General features: G+C 42.8%; 1 long non-coding RNA gene across 1 annotated transcript; it reads right to left on the bottom strand.

The window, feature by feature from the left end:
* Window positions 1–2,454: 2,454 nt before the first annotated feature.
* On the bottom strand, window positions 2,455–7,842 carry LOC129735351 (uncharacterized). Its single transcript, XR_008730868.1, has 3 exons — window positions 7,745–7,842; window positions 3,889–3,972; window positions 2,455–2,898 (listed from the first exon to the last, which is right to left on the bottom strand). It is a non-coding gene; the product is annotated as an uncharacterized LOC129735351 (long non-coding RNA).

The raw sequence follows: 7,842 nt of genomic DNA, 5'->3' as shown, positions 1-7,842 counted from the left end.
ACAGTTTAATTTCTGACACCAGGAAGAGTTATTTCCAAGGTATACACAGGTGGTTGAGATGCAAGTCTAATTCTTATTGTACAGCTTATCATTCTCCATAGTTTAAATAAGGCTACCATTGTGCATTACCAGTTTGGTCACTGCTTTCTAGCTATGGTCTTTCATGTTGCTGGTGAACACAAGCATGGTCTGATGGTCACCCTACAGTGTGTTGATACATATTGGCCAGCTCTTCATCACTAGTTCCATTTTTTTTTTTTCTTCCATTGAATAGTTGCATAAAGGAAGCAAACTATTTGTATTTCTACAGCTGTGGTGTGCAAACATGTTGTATTTTATCTCAAGAAACAGTCAAACATAATTTGAATGGTATCTTTATAGATGTGAAACCTAGCTGTGGCTAACATTTCTTATGATGAAGCAAAGGAAGCTTTCATTTTAAAATATTGTGTTAGCTTTACTACAATTTGCCATGTCAAACAGAACAGAGCCCCTATCGCCAGTTTGCAAACTCTTGACGTAGTAAAACTGTGCTTTCAGCTTTTGGCTAATTTTAGCAGTTTAGTCTCACAATTCCAGTTCTACTATGTTTCAACAGTACAAGTAATGGATCTGTACACTAAAGAGATGAAAAAAAATAATTAAACAACCCTAAAGGGGGAGTATGCAGTTCCCACAGCCAATTTGCTTACACTAGCAGATGTTTTCAGGATTGTCTGCAAAGGGAGGCCAAATTTTCTAGGGATGTGTCTGGGTGATATTGTACATAATGCTGCTAACCCTACTGAAGTATTTAAACAGAGGTGCAAGCAGAAGATACTTAGACCTGGGAAGTTAGCTTGACAAAAGAGTGTGGCACTGCTATACTGATATGAAGAAACTACTCTATAGCCCACAGAGATTATAGTGACCATGCTTGATTACCAAAAAAGAAAGTAAGACATGATACTATTGTTAAATTAGAACATTTGGGTTATTTGCTAGAATTGCCTTTGATTAGTGGTAAAATCAAAGGTTTAAATTGTAATGTAATGATGCTAATGTGATATAAGTGCTGAAACAAATTTGCTAGAAGTAATTTAGATAGCTCATAGGAATTATACTTACTATCCTACTGAATGCACTTAAGAGATGCTAGGAAATGGAAGTGTAGAATAGAGGAAATTAAGTGCAAAAGACTTATTAAAGATGTTCTTTGGAGCTTTCCTTGGGGTGATTTTTTTAGAGAGTGTGTCATGTAGTTCTATCAATGTTAAGCCTAAGGTTAAGATCCAGAAGGTAAGTAGATGACTTGATTTTAAAGCTTATCAACTTTATCTTGTTTCCTCTTTACATAAGCCTGTGACTTTTAGCATCACAAAATAACCTGGTGAAGTTTGAGCATCTCAAACAGATACAATGGACCTCAGTCTCATTCCTGTCCAGGGCAGGGGTACTAGTGATTGTAGTAACTAAGAAAAATTACATTGCTCAGCACTGAGAAATACAAAAGATCATTTTGATGGTCTGAGACATAATTTACACTGGTAAGAACCTTCCTCACCCCAGCACAGCGCCACATGTAGCACGTGTGGGCCAGAGGTCCCAGCAGACTTGGGAGGGGACCTCTGGGTTTGATGGATCTCTCCCCACATCTGCTTGGCAAGTGATGTTCTCATTGTGTGGAAATCAGTCTAACACATGAGAGATTCCTGTGGCAGCAATGCTTGTCTGATGCATATGAGGATATCATTGTAGGAAAGCACGAGATTTGTGTGAAAAAAGCTGTGAGATTTCATCTGAATTGGAAATCTGCTGATGACCTGCTGTGTATTTTGCTTCGTGTCTACCAACCAAGCAAGGCATTATTAAAACCAGTCTAGTATGTGGAAAGCAAGGGTGGGAAGAAATGTGCTAGGCAAACACAGCCTTAACCCGGGAATCCAGTATCAGCCTTGTTGGTAGCCGAGTACAGCATGATGCCATGGAAAAGGAATGGTTACAGAAGATGTCACCAGTAGGGGAGACTACACTGACCGTTCCCATGGGAACCACTTCATCTGCTTGGGGATGTGGTTTTTATGGTGAGGCAACACAGATTGCAAACGTGATGGAGCCACACAGGAAGACATTTTGGCCCATGTCTCCACTTTGGAGTGGCTTCTGCTTTGCAGCCACGAAAGCGTGGTAGCTGGGCTTATGAGGTGCCTGGGTAGAGGGGAGGAGACTTCCTTCCATTCACCAAATTCACGAAGTACCCTTATGGCCTGGGAATTTGATAAATTCCTTGTCCTAAAATTAGCTATACCAAAGCTTCAGTTGCCTGGTTCTGTGGAGAGTCAAGCACAGCTCGCTAATTGTGGCACAGACAGTGAGTCCTGCTGCAGCTAACTAGGGCTAGAAAAAGTACATTTTCATTGTGTCATTCTTTTTAATGAGAAGTTAAATAAAAGCTGATGCAGGAGATCCTGGACAAGAAAAAGCTTTATTGTGTGTAAAAACTTCTGTACTTTTCCCCCAGTCTATTATGTGAAAAATGAGTCATATTTTTGACAGTAACGGATAAGAAAAGTTGTGGTTGAGGGACTTTGAGTACAAAGGGAGGCAGATGGACGGGTGTTGGAACATGCTGAACAAACAGCTTACTTAATTTTGTTTATTCTCTTCTAAAGTGCTTAGTTGCTGAGTATTGGGAATATTACATGAAACTAAAACCATTGTGCCAATTCTTCTCTGGTGGCATGCTCTGGATTTCAGGAGAATTACAGCTTTGGTCTTGTAGCAACAACAACAAAGTGGAAGAAACATCTCTGCTGAACAAAACTGAATTAAATCATGTATTTCCCTTCATTTTCTTCCTTCAGTAAAAGACCACAGCCTCTGCCCAGCTTGTCCTTATTCCTCATTGCACTGAGGACTCTGAAAGGAAAACATGAGATAGTTTAATCAAGACGGAATGAGCTATATCCCCATTTTGCTATAAAACCCATGCAAGTTTGACTGACGGTCACCCAGTTGCATAGCCAGCTCATGTCATGCTGCTCAGAACTTCCCAGACTGGTCCCAAGTACTAGCTGTGCTGGTGAACAAAGTCACCTGGTGACAACCAGCCACAAAGATGGGAGCTGAGGTGCCCCTGGGCTTGGTGCCTGGGCACATAGTGGGCTGACAGCACAGCCTGGGCTTGTGTTCTGCAAAGAAACCAAGAGTACAGACTTGAGCGTCTAAGGTAAAAGGTGACAATTGCATTCATCAGCTCAGCATGGCAGCATTCCAGTGTGCGCGGTAGGGTGGGCTGTGTGTGGGAAGGATCCCCACAGCACTGAATGATCCCCATCCCATAACGGTGGAGGAACCCACTGCTGCAGAGCTTCCCCCTCCTTCTCTCACCCTCGTTACCACCGCATCCAGCCCTGCTCAGACAGTTCTCTTTTCAGTATATGCCCGTAAAGAGGATTCCATTAAGTCATGCCAGAAAAGCATCCAGTCTGTGACAAAGATGAGCTTAAATGAATTCTCATTTTTATGTGGGAGGACACTAGCTGCAAACTAATTACAAAAGAAACATCTAATCTAAGCAGTTTTCAGGCCTGGAAATTTCATTTATAAATGGACATTTTTTACAACATATTTAATGACCCTTATACTTGGGCACTTGGATACTCCCCTAAAATTCTGAGCATAAAACAGGGACAAAAGGTCATATTTATATCTTCTTCAAAATCACATATATAGACTATCTTTACATGGCATTTTAAAATACAGTTTTAAAAGTATCAAATAGCACACAATGCCTTAAACCATTTCCCAAAGCCAGTAGAATAGAAAATGTGGCCAGTGAGATCTAACCCCACCTGAGTTTTATTTGAAGAAACTTTGTTAAAATACAGGACAAAAATTTAAACTTACTGTGTCAGGGACAGCCAGTGCCTGGAGGAAGAACCTCCCATGTGCTGTAGGGAGAGGCATCTCCAGCAGATGAAAGCCATCAGCCTTGGATGAAAAGAGCAGGGAATTTGTGTCCCCCACTTATTCCTATGGGTCCCTAAATTCTGGCCAACACAATTCAGCCTTGATGATCAAGTTCAACCTTTTTATCGAGCATGTGTATGTACATATACATTTATATTATAAATGCACATGCATGCAAATGGGTTCTCTGTAAGTGCTTGCATCTAAATGCACTCTGTGAGTGCATGCATATAAACGCATACATGCAGCTGCATTTATACCAGTTGTATATGGACATACACTCCAACACCACCACCACCACCCCCTGCCCCTACAGAGAGAGCACGTAATAGCACTGGAAACGCATTGGATAAGAGAGCAAAAGGACTACAGGAAAGAAAGAGAATTGCATGAAGATGCTGGGGTTAGGGAATGGAGCTGCAGCGGGGCACATTGTTGTCTCTGGTAAAGTTTTTGCTAAGTATTAATGATGATTACATTGATATGAAAGTGGATTCGGTGGTTGTTGGAGTTTATGTGGAAAGACTTGCAAGTTCTATCTTACAGTTGTGTTTAGTCATTGGATATAAGATGCAGAGCACCTACATCTGGCCATTCTGATTTTAGAATGTTGTGATTGGTTTTTATCCAGCTGTTGGATCAGAGGTATTGTAGAAGGGTCAGCAAAAAGAAAAGGAAGAAAGCTTGTTTTGCTTTGAGTTTCTGTATTTGTATGAATGGAGAGTTCAACAGAATAACGCAGGATTCACAGAACATTTAATATGACATGAACACAGACCAAACCACAAAGCTGTGTGCATGGGAAAATGCAGAACTGCATACATGTGCCTACATATGCAAATTACAAGTCTTTAAGAGACCAAAACTTAAGATAGAGATAACTAGATTTGTTGCCAAGTCCTTAAAATTATGCACTTCCATTATCCCATCAGTTTGCAATCCTGTGATGTCTAACACAAAAACCAGAAATAATACAGGTTGCAATTGCAGACTGTGCAGTTAACCAAAATACATAATGCAAGCAGAAAGTCATTTCGGCATCATGGTGGTTAGTAGGTGAAGAAATGGCTGCAGAAGCAGAGAGAGAGAGGTTTTGAAAGGTACACTACACAGAGAAGATAGAGTATACATGGTACGCTGACAGCCTTGCACGTGTTAGATCTAAAATGCTTTTAGCTGGTTGAAGAGGAAAAAAAGAAGGAGTTCTTTTTTTCCAGTCACACTTTCTGAGGCTGTCTTATTTAGGTTTTAATCAAAAAAGGCACTATTCTTTCCATTGACTTCCACGGACTTTAGATGAAGGCCTTAGAAAATGTATGGTGTTTTGTCCTGCTCTGATTCAGTCTTTTCAGAGTCAAGGGTTGGATCGATTATTCTCTGGGAGGACCATTAATGCTTCCAGCTGCCATCAGCCTCACAGCTTTTGGAAAAAAAATCAGTTTTTCCCAAGGCCCATAGCCACCTTTGGAGGGGCTGGCAAAAACATTTCCAGTTTTAGTACTTCATACTTAAAAAAATAGTTAATTTTGTATGAAGACAACATCAGATGTCTTTTTCCATCCCACCTATGTATTAACATTCCTCTGCCCTCAACAGTATGTAATGAGAAACAGCAAACAATTAAGAAAGGACCACAGGCAATTAAAAAAGGTGTCATTACTAGCGTTGCAAAAGAAACAGCTTGAAAACCTTCTGTGCTTTTCCTTTCTGAATATTTCCTCTTAAAATTGGCCCTTCTTCTCCCCCCTGCTTCATGCAGCCATCACTTTCATCTTCCCATCTATCCAACCTTATAGCTGACAGCAGGTGAGCTACTAACATGGATGCTGTTTTTTTCTGGATTGCACAGAAAATGAATGTCAGCTTTGTAATTTTAGTCTCTGGAAACAGATATGTGTTAGTAGGCTAAGCTGCCGTGCTGAAGACGTGCAGTACTAAAATCCTCAGTGGAGGCAATCCCTTCTGTTTGTTTGACAGATCCATTTTTACCAAAAATATCTTGGCATGAAAAATGTGAAACTCTGCCACTGGAAGTTTGTACCTGCAGACAGTAAAACATTGATTGAGTGACTAAAAAAATACTGGAAAAAATACACAGGCTCCTTCATCTGGGTTGCCTGGTGTCTCACCGCAGCTCCCCTGGTGCAGGGGATTGCCATGTCTCCCATGCACAGTCCCCATGGCTGTGGGGCTGTTGAGCTACCTGAGCTGGTGTGCAGATGCATCCGTGCCACATGGCCTGAGGAGCTTACATGAGTCTGTTGGGCTGTGCACATGCATCAAGACTTGGGAGTCTTTCAGGCAGCTCTTGCCCCCCTCTGCTGAGTTGTGAAGTGGATGACAACCTGCCCAGCGAGACTGCAATGATGGAGGGATGCTCCAGGTAACAGACTGTCCCCAGATGCAGCTCACCTGACTTTAGGGTGACACAGTACTGCTGTGGGGAGAGGCCCAGCCCTATGGAGTACATCATAGCATGATGTGTGTTTGTGATGGCCAAGGTGCCCTATACAGGGAGTGTGGGAGACAGGCTCCTTGACTGGCACTCCCACCAGGTAGTGTTCAGCCCATGAGGACACTTGAACTAGCCTATAGGAAGTGCTGAACAGGGGAAGGAGAGTCTAAATTTTCGCTTCTACCTGGACTGGAGTGCTTATTTCAGATCTGAAGTTTGGCTTCTTCATGCATTTGGAGCCTGCAGTGGTGGCTTTGCTTGCCACCATGGGCTGGAGCCCTCCTTTGTGGTGCAGTGCCCCTGGGCAGGGCTGGATAGGAGGTGAGAGTGTGAGAAAGGGGAAGAAAAAGTATGAGTCATCCCCTCCTGTCTTGAAACTGGGCTGTCATAGAGCCAGTAAGGTAAAAAGGAACAGAAACGGAGGCAAGATGGAGAGTAGCTGCACCCAGCGGGGTGGTTTGCACTCTGCTGCGTCCTTGATCCCTTTATGGGACTCAAAATTCAGAAACAATCTAGGCTCTTAGCTGTTGAATATGCGACATGCATGTTGCGTCTTGTGATGAAAGTCTTTGATTTTTCATGATATTCTGAGATGTCTTTTCCAGAATTACTGAAGTTTTTATTAGTAACAAATGTAATAAACTCCCCTCGGAAGCTGAGTCATCTAGTGACTGTCTCAAAAAAATCCCAAGCAGTCACTCTGGATCTACCTCGTCAGGTGCAGGGTGAGTTGGCAGCCAACCTCATTTATTCAAAGCCAGTGTAAAAGAAAAACTACAGAATTACTTTATAAAAGAGAGGAAACAGTACCGTCCAGAAAGCAGGGCTTTTAAGAAAGTGAATGTGAGGAATTATCTAATCAACAAAGATAACCATATCATACAGTGAAAGAGATGTTCTCAAAACACATTCAGGAAAATAAATTGTGATCAATGTCTAGCTTTTCCACACATTTTTGTGACTGACCTTGTGTGACTGAAAACAGCCTGCCTATCAGTCCCAGAGCGATTATCGCTGTGTGCCATGCTATGGAGATGTCATCAGACTGCTGCTGCAATGCCTAAATTAGCCTCTGCCGGTTGCAGATAAGATGCGGTCTGAGTTACTTGGGCATCTCCGAAGCGAATGCAGAGGCCGTAGCTGTCCTCCGCCATGGCCTTGCTGAGTGAGGCGGTCACACCCCACGCTGCTGTGTGCCACACGTCACAGCTCCCTCCCAAAGGGCTCTGCCCCTGAAATCTGCCCCCCAAGCTGCTCATGGGGTCATTTCTACCTTGCTGCACTCCATATGGGCTGGGTGAGCAGAGACCTCCCGTTTCAGGTGTCTATGGTACCTACCTCAATGACCGGGCTGGGTTAGTGAGCACACACGAGCCACTCTGCAGGCAGGTGTTGGCACGTAGGGGAACAGCTGGGGTGGTGACCAAAGTGGCCAG

The sequence above is a fragment of the Falco cherrug genome, chromosome 2, assembly GCF_023634085.1.
Source record: "Falco cherrug isolate bFalChe1 chromosome 2, bFalChe1.pri, whole genome shotgun sequence".
In the NCBI taxonomy this organism is placed as follows: Eukaryota; Metazoa; Chordata; class Aves; order Falconiformes; family Falconidae; genus Falco; species Falco cherrug.
This window is presented reverse-complemented; position numbering and strand designations above follow the sequence as displayed.